Source organism: Schistocerca cancellata, chromosome 5, assembly GCF_023864275.1.
Source record: "Schistocerca cancellata isolate TAMUIC-IGC-003103 chromosome 5, iqSchCanc2.1, whole genome shotgun sequence".
Lineage (NCBI taxonomy): Eukaryota > Metazoa > Arthropoda > Insecta > Orthoptera > Acrididae > Schistocerca > Schistocerca cancellata.
This window is the reverse complement of record NC_064630.1, coordinates 224,375,670-224,390,733: the sequence shown is the minus strand read 5'-3', so window position 1 is coordinate 224,390,733 and position 15,064 is coordinate 224,375,670.

The window sequence follows — 15,064 nt, the reverse complement described above, 5'->3', positions numbered from 1 at the left end:
TTGAGTTATTTCTTGAAAAATGATTTTTTATACCTATTGCGGTTTTAAAGCATGTGGCTACAGATTACACTAGGGCAGGGCTTCCCAACCTTTTCATCTGGCGGACTACTTCTTCAGTCGAAAATCCATGGCGGATCCCTAGTCAGTCAAGAGCACAGTAACTTTAAATTTCAGAGCGAAAGTCAGGGGAACTGAAAGCTTCTTAATGCAAGTGCCATGGTCCCAATGACCCTCCCTTCCTCCCCCCCCCCCCTCCTTATAGAACCAATAGTCTTTGGTTTAGAGATGAATGAAAACAACTTGAAATTGACGATACAATTTGAATTCCCACTGTATCCAGACACTTACTAGTGGATTTACTCCCTTTGTTCAACACACTATAGCCTGATTAAACTTACTTGATAATTGAAATTTCACACGATGGAGCTGTCTTCCTCCAAGAGCAATCAATGTCACGTCTAAACTGTTCGTTGTTGACAAGCTGCCGCTTATGGTCTGTTCACTACTTACTAGTGGATTTACTCCCTTTGCTCAACACACTATAGCCTGATTAAACTTACTTGATAATTGAAATTTCACACGATGGAGCTGTCTTCCTCCAAGAGCAATCAATGTCACGTCTAAACTGTTCGTTGTTGACAAGCTGCCGCTTATGGTCTGTTCACTACCACTATTTGGCTACTGTTGTGTAAGGCACATGCATATTTCGTAACAGTCGTGTGTGTGTGTGTGTGTGTGTGTGTGTGTGTGTGTGTGTGTGTGTGTGTGTGTGTGTGGTTTTTCGTGAAATCCGACGAAAAATGTTCAAATGTATGTAAATTCTTCCTTTGGTCGTCCTCCCTCCTCATTCATTTCAACTGGAAACTTCCCTTGTGAAGGCGATGGAGAAACTGCACCATTCTTCAACGATCCTGACTTCGGCCACCGATCCATGTTAGAAGTAATAAACTGGTCAAAAATCGACTTACGAAATAGGTAGTGCACTGACACAGCGAGTTTAACATTTAATGATGCCTGGGGCCGAATAGCGCTGACTGGTTGACAAAGCTCGCTGCGCGCATGCGTAAAAGGTTTCAGCGCATCTAGCGCTGTGAGCCGGCGCACAATCTACCCCCGTATTGTGGTGAAACAGTCGATCAGAGAAGCCGCGTTCTCCGGCACTAAACTGTGTATACGTTCTCACTTAGGAACCACAAAGGCTGCCTGGGGATACGACCTGAAGTAAAAGTACACATGTTTTTCACACGAAAAAAATAGTGATGAATTTGATTTTCACTTTTTCATTCAATAATTTTACTCATTATTTTACACGATTTGGTGAAAGGTGGACGCGGACCCCCTAGAAAGAGCCGGCGGAGCACTAGGGTAATCCCAAAAATAGTCTCCAATTTTTTTGTAAGTGCATAGACCTGTTTATTTCTACAATGGTTTACATCAGCTTACAGCTTGAACATTTAGCTATTTTTCGACATTATCACCATTTCTGTCGATGCATTTTTGTAGACGCTGTGGCAGTTTTTGTATTTCCATGTCACACCAGCTCGCCGCCATGCTGTTCAGAATGTTATGAACCTCTTCTTTCATCTCGTCGTCAGAGTTGAATCGCTTTCCGGCCAAATGTTCTTTTAACCTAGGGAACAGGTGATAGTGACTGGGTGCCAAGTCAGGACTACAGGGTGGGTGGGCGATTATGTTCCACTGAAACTATTGCAGGAGAGCAACAGTTTGCCGAGCGGTGTGTGGGGGCGAGCATTGTCATGGAGAATGTGTACGCCCTTGCCCAACACTCCTCTTCTCAGGTTCTGAATTGGCCGTTTGAGTTTTTTCAGAGTCTCACAGTACCTGTCAGCGATAATTGTAGTTCCAGTGGGCATAAATTCGACCAACAATACCCTTTTCCGATCCCAAAAAGCGGTTGTCATGACTTTACCGGCAGACTGTGTTTGTTTGAATTTCCGCGGTTTTGCCGAAGAAGGATGCCGCAACTGGCGTGATTGTTGCCTGGTCTCAGGTATGCCCAGGTTTCGTCACCCGTGACAGTTGAGTCCAGAAAGTTGTCCTGTTCGGCTGCAAGGCGGTGAAGAAATGTGCGGGAAGCATCAACTCGTTGCCGCATGTGGTCCTTAGTCAGCATGCGTGGCACCCATCTTGCGCACACCATCCGATAGTTCAATGTTTCCGTTAAAATTCTGTGAGCGGTGCTTCGGGAAACCTCAGCAACCAACGTGCAGAGATCATCCAGGGTGATCCGCCGATCTTCACGCATGCTTTGCTCAACCTTCAACACTGTCTCCTCAGAAACTGACGGTCTCCCCGCTCTTTTGTTCGTCGTGAATTTCGGTACGACCAGCTGCAAATTCTCTACACCACTTACGAACATTTTTAACATCCATACACGACTCACCATACACTTCCGTCAATTGGCGATGAATTTCAATCGACGCAATGCCCTTTGCGTTCAAAAACCGAATAACTGCGCGCAATTCGCAATTGACGGTAACATCCAACGGGAGTTCCATTCTCAACTGCTGCCAAGCCAAGACAAGCGCCTTAGCGCTGCGTGCGCATATTTACACACAGCGCGTGAAGCACTCTTCATAACAGTGTGACCAACTGCCACACAAACAGAGTTCTGTGCTTATGAAAAAATAGGAGACCTGACTTTTGGGATTACCCTCGTAATAGTGTTAAAATGTTATTGTTGGGCCACGTGAGCCATATATGGCTCACGCCTGTTATCAGTCCAGATCAGTCACAAATTGACATTTTATCAAGCTGCTTAATTCTACATGTTCAAAAGAACACATCTGACGCAAAAAATCAATCTGGTTGCAGGAGTAATATTCGTGATTTCAATGTGGCATAGCAACGCATGGTCCAAATTTCGTCATGGCAGTCAACGTGTTAAGAGAATCGTAATTGGAGGTGAGATGTGGCTCGACGGTTATGACGTTGAGACCAAGATTCAATCTTCACAATGGGCCGTGAAAGGTTCTCGAAGACCAAAAACAGCTCGTCAGGTCCGGTAAAACGTCAAAGCTATGCTGAAAGTTTTCTTTCACTTTGAAGTATAAGTTCATCATGAATTCGTGCCACAGGGACAAACTGTTAATCGATGGTATTACTGCGACATGTTGCGACGCCTGCGAGGAAATGTGAGATGGAAACGGCTTGAAATGTGACAATTTATGGCTCTTGCATCACGATAACGCACCCGGACATTCATCCCTGGTTCAAAATGGCTCTGAGCACTATGGGATTTAACATCTGAGGTCATCAGTCCCCTAGAACTTAGAATTACTTAAACCTAACTAACCTAAGCACATCACATACATCCATGCCCGAGGCAGGATTCGAACCTGCGACCGTAGCAGTCACGCGGTCGGCACATTCATTCCTGTTGGTGAGTGACCATTGCACCAAAAACGAAATTACTGTGCTGCCTCATCCACCATACTACTCGGACCTGCCCCTGTGGAGTTTGTTTTTTGTTTCCAAAGTTGAAAACCCTGCTGAAAAGACGGGGATTTGCAACTACAGACGAGATAAAAGAAAATTGGCAGACGGCGCTTCGCACGATTCAGCAAGATGAGTACCAGTACTGCTTCCGGAGTTGGAAACGGCGTCGGTAGCGGTGTATCAATTGTGGAGGAAAGTATTTCGGAGACCAGGCACAATAAGTAAATGGTAAGCGTAGAAAAATTTTGTGGACAAAGTTCGGGAACCTTTTGAACCGACCTCGTACGCTACGAAACAACCTGGCCATCGTCTAGTACCTTCTCCGTTTTCCAGAGATGAACAAATCTACCAAACAAGGCCGTAGCCAAAGGGACGGGGCTGCCCAGCGAGGTCGCGACCCCACTACCACCTAAATGAAGTTGCACACAACCTAACTGCTCCGCAGTGAAATTGAAAGGTATTTTGAATTTCAGTCATACGACGAAAATGGGATAGACACTATCGAAAGTCAGCAAGGTTAACGATAGAATTACCTACACATCCATAGTACTACAGTCTATCGTCCATTCCTATTTTAGCCAGGACCAATTGTTGGCCTTGCTTAAGCTCACTTGTTTTGTTTCTCAATTCAGTTCTTACTTGTAGTTGAATTTAATGTAAGTGCTGCCGCTTATTGCCTCAGTGCTATGTCCTGTTGTGAAAGTTTCTAACTATGGATAACTTGTCACCTGAGAGGTACACAATTATGAAAACCAGTTCCTTTACGGAACGACGGGGAAGGTTTCGTGGAGAGTGGAAGGAGTACCAGGTGACAGTCACATTCTATAATTCGTTCGTTTCTCAATGATTCTTTTCACTGGGCTGCTCGAATTGGTTCTAGCCGACTGCGCTCTGCACCCCCCCCCCCCCTCCATCCCTCTCCTCTCGACCAAAATCTATCACGCTCTTGTAGTAACGTAGTAACTGAAGTCAGAAATTCCACGTACCATTAAATTTTAAAATATGCATGTATTCGTGCACCATCAAATGACTAAATATGCACAATTAAAGGAAAAACATGCAATGATATTCTTCAAGGGTTTGCAGCCGGATCACGTCGTCATCCAGACACAATATTTCGGCGGACCAGCTGGCCGCCATCTTCACGTAAATTAATGCTCGTGCACTGCCTCGGCGGAACTGAAGACCAGCCACAACGACGGAAACCTTTATACACCACGGACAGACCACCGCGCGTGCGCGAGATGATGGGCAGCGCCTCCTGACGGCAAGTAGACTCGCAGCGCGCCGGTGGGAGAAGACGGCAGAAACGATGAATCGCAACAGCACTAGTTGGAAGAATCTAATGATCGAAAAGAAGACCGTTGTTGTTTAATGTCGGACAAAATCGGATTCCATATCTTACTTAGAGGAAAACCTTTACCCTGTTAATAATATTACTTGATAATATAATTTCAGTGGATTCTTTAAGAACATATTCCCACTAGCGACAAGCAGGAGAGATCAATTGTGTCCTGTCATACATCATCCTGTATCCTTCGTTACAGTGCCACTGCCGACTTCTCAGGCTGCAACAACCGAGTGTGCCGATGATGTCCCACACACCGGTCCTGAATAGTTCGAATATTTTGACCAATATACTTCTTTCCACAGTGACACGGAATTTCATAAGCCCCGGGCTTCCTCGAGCCCAAATTATCTTTAACTGAGCCAAGAAGGGCTCTAGTCTTGGGCACCGGCATAAAAACTCTTTTAATATCATATTTTATTAAAATTCTTGAAATTTTGGATGATATACTTCCCGCAAAGGGTAAATAAGCAACAGCTTCAAAAGTACCCTCTATTGGCTCGCGTGACGGACCAAACTGAAGAGCACGGCATATTTGTTGTTCCGCATATCCATTCTGTTTAAAAACAATCATCAAATGGTTCAAATGGCTCTTAGCACTATGGGACTTAACATCTATGGTCATCAGTCCCCTAGGACTTAGAACTACTTAAACCTAACTAACCTAAGGACATCACACAACACCCAGTCATCACGAGGCAGAGAAAATCCCTGACCCCGCCGGGAATCGAACCCGGGAACCCGGGCTCAAATGATCAAGTTCTTCTTTCAAATGTTCCTCGTCAGAAATGGCATAAGCTCTTTTCATCAGAGTCCGCAGAACTCTACTACGTTGGTGTGCTGGATGACAGCTGGTCGCATGAAGATAGCAATCAGTATGAGTAGGTTTCCGATGCACACTGTGTCCAAAAGTCCCATCGCCCTTTCTTTGAACTAAAACATCAAGAAATTGAAGTTTACCATCACTTTCAATTTCCATAGTAAATTGAATACTCGGATGTAGACAATTAAAATGATCTAAAAAGCGATTCAAAGCATCAATTCCATGTGACCAAACCATAAAAATGTCATCAACGTATCTCAGAAAACACTTTGTTTTAAGAAACGAAATTTTGAGTGCCATGTCCTCGAGATCTTCCATAAAAAGGTTGACGACTATGGTGGAGAGTGGACTCCCCGTAGCCACTCCGTCAGTTTGCTCAAAATATACATCATTAAAAAGAAAAGACGTTGAAGTCAACACATGACGACATAACTTGGTGGTTTCTTCATCTAATTTCTCACCGATTAGTAACAGGGGCTCTTCAAGAGGAACCCGAGTAAAGAGAGAAATAACATCAAAGCTGACGAGCAAGTCAGAAAGACCACAGTACAACGATTTTAATCGGAAGAATTTGATATGTGATGTTCACATTTTCCCACATATGACCTGAGGACTGAAGCTAAATATTTGGCCAAATTATAGGTAGGGGCGCCCATGATGCTGACATTGGGACGCAGAGGAATACCACTCTTTTGAATCTTGGGTAAATCATACAATCTCGGAGGAACCGTCCCACTAGGATGAAGTTACTTGATGACATCACTAGGTAAGGAGCTCTGCTTTAAAAGTGAGAGAATCTTCCGTTTTATACAATTCTTGGGATCATTTCTGATTTTCCGATAGGCCGATTCCTCTCACAAAAGATCCATTTTGGCGACATAATCCTCACGTGAGAGAATAACCGTGGCATTACCTATATCAGCCAGAAGAATTATTAGATCATGATTTTCTCTCAGAGACCGAATAGCAGCCCTTTCACAAGATGGAGTATTATTCCGTGGAGCGGGAACTCGACGAAGTTTGTAGGCAACCTCCTGCCTGATCTCTTCTGCTCTGTTCTCAGGAAGGCGGGCCACAGCTTGTTCTACAGCACAAATAAAAGCCGTAATAGGAGTCCTCTTAGGAGTAGGTGCAAAATTTAAACCTTTTTCCAAAACAGGTAATGTAGCATCATCAAATTCCTGATTCGTAAGATTAATAACCTCCCGTTGGCGGGTGTCGTCACCAGACATAACAGGAGAGACACAGAGACGTTGGAACTTAGATGAGTGTTTACTAGTAGCAATTTTCTGCACTGCGTCTGAAAAAGCCCATAAAGCGCTATCCACCCATTCAAATCAAATGATTCAAATGGCTCTGAGCACTATGGGACTTAACTTCTAAGGTCATCAGTCCCCTAGAACATAGAACTACTTAAACCTAACTAACCTAAGGACATCACACACATCCATGCCCGATGCAGGATTCGAACCTGCGACCGTAGCAGTCGCGTGGTTCCAGACTGTAGCGCCTAGACCACCCATTCCCACGATGTGGCAGACAGTCTTGAAGAAATTTCCAAATGCAAATAATGCCCATCATCTCGCGCACGCGCGGTGCTCTGCCCGTGCTGTATAAAGGTTTCCGTCGTTGTGGCTGGAATTCAGTTCCGGCGAGGCAGTGCACGAGCATTAGCTCACCTGAAGATGGCGGCCAGCTGGTCCACCGAAATATTGTGTCTGGACGACGACATGATACGGCTGCAAACCCGTGAAGAATATCAGCAGTTATTACGCCGGGAAAGTCTACGAAATCACAAAAACATGCAATGTCAGAATTCAGTCTTTGTTGTGATGTATTTTATTGTATTTCAAATCAATGTACATCATTACGACATAAAGGACTCCTGAACACAATCATAGAGGGATATGTCGAGGGAAAAAGACCAAGAGGAAGACCACGACTGAGGTACATGGATCAAATCGTGAAAGATGTGGGATGTGACACCTATAAAGAAATGAAGAGAAAAGCTGAAAGACGCACAGAATGGAGACAAGCTGCCATTGTAGCTGTTGCAAACCAATCCTTGGATTGACCACTACAGAAGAAGAGAAGAAGTACATCAACCATTTTTTCCCAAACCCTCCATTAACTTGGGGTAGCTTTGGTGTTGGGCTGTTGAGCTAGCAATCACTAGATTCAGGAGGCGAGGTCGTTGGAACCCATCCGCCAGCAACTTTGAAGGTGGTTTTGTATGGTTTTCCATTTTGAGTTTAGGCAAATCAATAGTACTATAGACTACAGCCAATTCCTTCCAAATACGTTTCTTTCCTGAAGGATTCAAATTTTCTTAATGATGCAGCCCCCCCGCTTAAATGAAAACAGCTGCATTGAAGGTGAGCCTATAATCTCTTTGGAGACTCCCGGCACTAAAAGCCAAATGATAAATAATAATCCAAATTCTCCTCATTTAGGCTCATGCATTTGTCTGCCGGGAGATTATTTAACGCAGAAAATACTCTTTCTTACATCGCAAGAAGTGACAGATGCATACTTAAATGAGGAAATTTGAGAAAGTGTAAGGTTAAATAATTCTGGATCCTTTGCGTTTTCGCCACCAAAAATTGTTCTAGCTTCCCAGTCGGAACGAAATTCTTTATTCCAAAAACTCTGTCGGTAATAGTCACAGTGTCCCGCAAAAAATTAGCACTTGTCCGTTCCTGATCACTTCCTCATTTCATATCGAGACTGAAAGAAGACGAGTGTAAAATGAGCTTGGAGTGTGAAGGGAGAATGGAGCATAACTGCTTCTCAGTAGTTTGCCAAAATACGGCACTCCTAAGTAATGAGAGTATGTCTCCGCTTGGTGAAAATTCCGAGATTAGGGTCAAATAAAATGGTTTATCGTTTTTATGGAAATTTCAAGAATAAATGAAAAACATGAATCTTTTTAACGTGCTCTTAAACAAATCGGACCCCCTGTTTAACGTGTACTTGTGCCATACAAAAAATTTTGTCGATGAATACCGTATGAACATCGTAAAAAACATCACTTAAAGTTGAAGCGCTACGTGCAATGTTCATTGGAAAATTTACATGGTCAGTTGTGAAAACCAATATATAATTCTAAACCAAATGCCACAATTAATAAAACATGTCAGTCATGTGAGGAATATAATTTTGAAACTAAATGAACACTTTAGTAACTTACGTTACAGTCCTTATCTCAGCACAACCGACACCCTCAGTCACTTATCGCCAACTCCACCCACATTGATGTAGAATGCATAATTTTCGTTACAGTTGGCCATCTTAATGTTGCAAGACTGATTTAAATATATATTTAATTTATACTTATACACAAACATCAGTTAATAATTTACATCACTCTTTCAATCACTAAATATTATGAAAAACATATCTGATGCTGTTACAAGCAGCCTGTATCCCCTGAAATACGCATTACCACTTACCATCAGTACAGCTAAAATAAGAACACAAATATTACCTATTCATAACTTCTCATCCAATGAAGAATCAATTCATCAGTCAAAAAGGGTGTCTGTTGACTATTAAAACTCTTCTTATTATCTTCAGTATTAACATCTTTCTTATATCTACTCATGAGTCATAGGACAATTTAGATTTCATTCTTGGAGAATAAAAACAAGACTTATGAAGAACAACCAAGTGCCAGATCCTTCTATGACAAGACGTTTAATATTCAGGAGTGCTCCTTGCAGACAAAATGTAACTCAACTGTTTAAATCCTACATCTCATGCAAACATATTACTCACATTAAAAACCAAAACTATTTAAGCAATAAAAGAATAAATTTCCTTACGATTAATCGTTTGTTACAGAGTCAGGAGCCGTAACAATAAACTGAGAACTCTGTATTCTTCTTTCATTGTGACACTCCTCCAACAACTTTATCTTGAAGTGCTTAAACATACTACATCGATGACCAAATGTCTTCCCAGTAAACGGGTTGTGACACGACAAGAAAGTAATTAGATAATTACTCCAGTAGCTTTTGAGAATATTAGTTGAATAATCGATATTTCGTCAGACATACATTCCATTAACAAAATGATCCCCAGACGGTAACATTAATTTCTCTTCAGTAATAACAAGGAGCCTTATCGTAGAAGAAATAAAATTTTAAAGTTCCATCCAGTTTATGTTGACATTACGGGTCGCATCGATAGCTAAAGTATTACACAAGAAATAATAGTTACCGCATCTCAGAGCAGCGACACTCGTCTAGAAAGAAGAAAGATCAGTCGACACCAACGTCAATATAGTCAGATTTAAGTTAGTTGGCTTGAGACATTTGAGGTACAAAGTTGCGGTGTCTTAGTGATGAGAAGTGACTGCAGGCTGCCACTACAGCATTCCCCCTCAGTGGCAAAATAAAATGACTTAAAACTTTCGTCTCCTACAAATACACTCCTGGAAATGGAAAAAAGAACACATTGACACCAGTGTGTCAGACCCACCATACTTGCTCCGGACACTGCGAGAGGGCTGTACAAGCAATGATCACACGCACGGCACAGCGGACACACCAGGAACCGCGGTGTTGGCCGTCGAATGGCGCTAGCTGCGCAGCATTTGTGCACCGCCGCCGTCAGTGGCAGCCAGTTTGCCGTGGCATACGGAGCTCCATCGCAGTCTTTAACACTGGTAGCATGCCGCGACAGCGTGGACGTGAACCGTATGTGCAGTTGACGGACTTTGAGCGAGGGCGTATAGTGGGCATGCGGGAGGCCGGGTGGACGTACCGCCGAATTGCTCAACACGTGGGGCGTGAGGTCTCCACAGTACATCGATGTTGTCGCCAGTGGTCGGCGGAAGGTGCACGTGCCCGTCGACCTGGGACCGGACCGCAGCGACGCACGGATGCACGCCAAGACCGTAGGATCCTACGCAGTGCCGTAGGGGACCGCACCGCCACTTCCCAGCAAATTAGGGACACTGTTGCTCCTGGGGTATCGGCGAGGACCATTCGCAACCGTCTCCATGAAGCTGGGCTACGGTCCCGCACACCGTTAGGCCGTCTTCCGCTCACGCCCCAACATCGTGCAGCCCGCCTCCAGTGGTGTCGCGACAGGCGTGAATGGAGGGACGAATGGAGGCGTGTCGTCTTCAGCGATGAGAGTCGCTTCTGCCTTGGTGCCAATGATGGTCGTATGCGTGTTTGGCGCCGTGCAGGTGAGCGCCACAACCAGGACTGCATACGACCGAGGCACACAGGGCCAACACCCGGCATCATGGTGTGGGGAGCGATCTCCTACACTGGCCGTACACCACTGGTGATCGTCGAGGGGACACTGAATAGTGCACGGTACATCCAAACCGTCATCGAACCCATCGTTCTACCATTCCTAGACCGGCAAGGGAACTTGCTGTTCCAACAGGACAATGCACGTCCGCATGTATCCCGTGCCACCCAACGTGCTCTAGAAGGTGTAAGTCAACTACCCTGGCCAGCAAGATCTCCGGATCTGTCCCCCATTGAGCATGTTTGGGACTGGATGAAGCGTCGTCTCACGCGGTCTGCACGTCCAGCACGAACGCTGGTCCAACTGAGGCGCCAGGTGGAAATGGCATGGCAAGCCGTTCCACAGGACTACATCCAGCATCTCTACGATCGTCTCCATGGGAGAATAGCAGCCTGCATTGCTGCGAAAGGTGGATATACACTGTACTAGTGCCGACATTGTGCATGCTCTGTTGCCTTTGTCTATGTGCCTGTGGTTCTGTCAGTGTGATCATGTGATGTATCTGACCCCAGGACTGTGTCAATAAAGTTTCCCCTTCCTGGGACAATGAATTCACGGTGTTCTTATTTCAATTTCCAGGAGTGTATCATGTGAAACAACCGGAATTTATCTGTGGCATAGATCCGTGAAACGCATAGATCCGTAAAGCGCCTCTCAATGTGTCAAAAATCTTTTTAATTTTAATTAGGGCTAGAGTGATATCAATTTTTTCGAAGTCCCTTGCCGTAATGAGAGGCTGACACTGTTACGTATCCCTGTGCGTGTTGATTTTATATACAGTTTGTTTGAATGTAAAAGAATGTTATTCATTTGCTTGGTAGTAATAAAATCATGGACTGAACTTTTATGATCTTTAGCTATAATACAGTTTACATTGCATAGCACTTTAAGTAAACCAAATGTTGATTATCGTTGCAAACACAAAAGATAAAATGCAGTTCTCACTACTGGTTCCTGTAGTTGATCTATTATGTGGGGATACGCACAACACTGAAAGATTTCCTGCTGTGAATGTATGATCTTTAATTTGCAAAACTATGTTCTCATAACTCTGATCTGGCTTGTTAGAAATGAAACACTGTGTCATTACTGTAACTGATTACGAAACTAAACATGTCTTTCTCTACTTTAGTCTCTGAAATTCACTGAAAATTACTCTTATTAAACGCACAGAAGTTACAGTATGCAATGTTTGCCAACCATAAAAGCTGCAGTGGATTTTTTAATATTTGAACACTATTGATTGCCACAGCTAACACGAGAGCTTGAAACTAAAAATGAAAATGATTTTAATATTATTAGCCAGACCAGATTTCAATACAGCAGTCTTTGATCTCACACAAGTAAAGTTTTAACTCTCTGATTTATGTAAATTATTTACGTCACTAATATTGCACAATGACATAATAAAATCTGCAGCTCTTCTCTGTGATCTCCGGGAAGCTGAAAGAAAGAAATTTAATGTACAACTACCTGCCCTCTTAGTTGCAGGAAAACTACTTTCATTCAATATTATAGTTTGAATTTGCCATGTCAGGGGCTCCCGCGATTGTGGCGCAGCACGACTTCACAAAAAATGCTAAACTCGCTGAAAAGGGCTAACAATGTGGGATAAAATGCTGGGCAAGCGAGCTACAAATTATTACAAATATTTTTAACAATTTCTATATTCAGAATTAACACAAAATTCAAAGTACAAACCTTTTTTGTACATCAGTGCTCAATGGCGTCTTTCTCGATCAAAAAACAAGTGAAAGCGAACTAAGGGTTCGAGAGAGCGTCACAGGCTCTAAGAACATTCATGGCTACGAGAAGACAGAGACAGTAATGTCTAAGCCTCACTATTTATAGGCAATTTAATATGCTAATATATATTTTTGTTATATTTTTAATTATCATTGTCTTCATCAGTTTTCACACTCGCCGACCACAGACGTTATTTAAAAATTGACAGACATAATATTATACAAACATAAAAATACAAAATGATTATTTCTTTTACACAGAAGCCACATAATCGATAACTGTTCACACAGAAGTCAAATATAAGAACACACATAAATGTCTTTTGCATATATTGCACCGATTTTACAAATGTCTTGCCCAGAGACGTCACAAAACTTATTAATAGAATTATATTTTAAACCTTACTTCATGAAAATTATTATTTATTATAACTGTTTCTATAGAAATAGTTTGTTAGTATGTACTGTCGTATAGAAAAAGAGACAATTTGGTCAATATTTAACCAGTGCTCTGTAATCAACAGAAAGCTGATAAAATGGATTTCTGTACTTAATAAAATCTCTATATCTAAAATTTTGTTTGTTATTGACTGAATATTTTGATGGCAAACAGAAAGACCATCTTTGTGGCAATTTATTGGATTACCAGTACGGATTTGATCTTTAACGTTAGAGTTCCCCAAAGGCTCTTTCATTACACCACTGGCCTCGTTCTTGCTTTGTAAGAAATTGCCCTTAAAATATCATCTGTGTGGGAGCCTGGAATCTTCTATTGAGTTATTGGTGTCCAGATCTTTTCTTCCACTTGTGATAAGTGGGATATTATTGATGTTTTAGTGAACGGAGAAGATGTGAAGATGGACCTGTTATCTTTGATAATATATGTCTTATATCCGATTTCTTGACGACACATCCGCTTATTTTCCTCCACAAGTTGCTACCCTATATCATTTAAGTGAGGTCCATACGTAATGTCAGATCTATGTCCTGTGCCACTGAGATCAACAGCTGCTACGTTTTCATATTGTGTGCATATTTTAAAGAGCAGTATGTTTTTGCAGCGCTTATCTCTTTATTTACACACAACCATGGAAGTAGGTCATATCGGTGTGGAATAGTCATCAACAGGACATTTCTATAAGTCAAACGTCCTAAACAATTTTTTTTATTCGTCAGTGGCTTTTGGTGTTTCATTTTCAAATACATCATTTGCTCATCCAAACAACACAATACAATCATTATAAGTTAAATTACTGACATCAGGCAAATGGACAGGTTTTCCTATTTCAGACATGGAAGAACCAAGCTTAACTAGGAGTAGTAATCCCATGACCATGGCAGTGAGCAAGGATAATAAAATTTCTGTTACTTTGTCATATTCAGGCACAGTGGGACAGTAAATTGTTACGACTTTCAGAATCTAAGGCAGATACCTGTGAATCCTCTTTCTTGATGACTGGGTGTTGCGTGCTGTCCTTAGGTTAGTTTGGTTTAAGTAGTTCTAAGTTCTAGGGGACTGATGACCATAGATGATAAGTCCCATAGTGCTCAGAGCCGTTTGAACGTTTGAACCATTTTTTATGAATCTTCATTAAAAATTGGAGAATCGCATTTCCGTAAGCCCTTTTCTTTATGTCGATTGTGAGCCTCAATATGTAGCTTAGTATCAATTAAGACATCCTATTTTGTTTACCCTCGTCGCTATATGTCTGCACTGTTTATCCTACCAAAGTTGTTTTGGAGATTAGTAACTGTAGAGCTTGTACAATTTGTTGGCCTTTCCTGGTGAAAAGTGTGCATTTTGGACAGTTGCAGATTTTCGTATTTTTCTTTTCACATTTGTACATCTTTAGTTAGTACAGAAATGGTTTTCTTCTTTGCTTCTTCTTGGTAGACTTAATTTCGGGACGCAGTACCTCAAGTGCAGCAACATTTTTTTGCACAGCTACCACGAAACACTGTTTTACATTTTACACACATGATTACTTTGATAGTTATTCTTTAGCAGTGACATTCGTTTTTTTCTTTCTCGATGTGGTGGACATTATCTGTAGACGACACTGAATGTATACTTTCCCACACTTTGACTCTCTTATCTAATTCTGTCTATGCATTTCTGATCGTCGTACACATTCCTAGTTTTACAAATCTGGTGCATTTCTATACTGTTATTAGCAAAATTTCTATAACCAAGACGCTCACTGTTTACATTCAACTTAGACTACACAGTAATTGTTTTCTGTAAATTTGCCACATCTTCCTGCAGTAGATAAATTTCTGAACTGAGACTATGACTTTTATCAGTTACACACTTAAAGTCACTGTCCTTTACTTTCACTGTTTTCGCCACGTTTTCATTGTAGCATTTGGTACACTTCCAGACTGCTAGTAGTTCCGAATTTTCGTTCAGTGTCGCCTCTA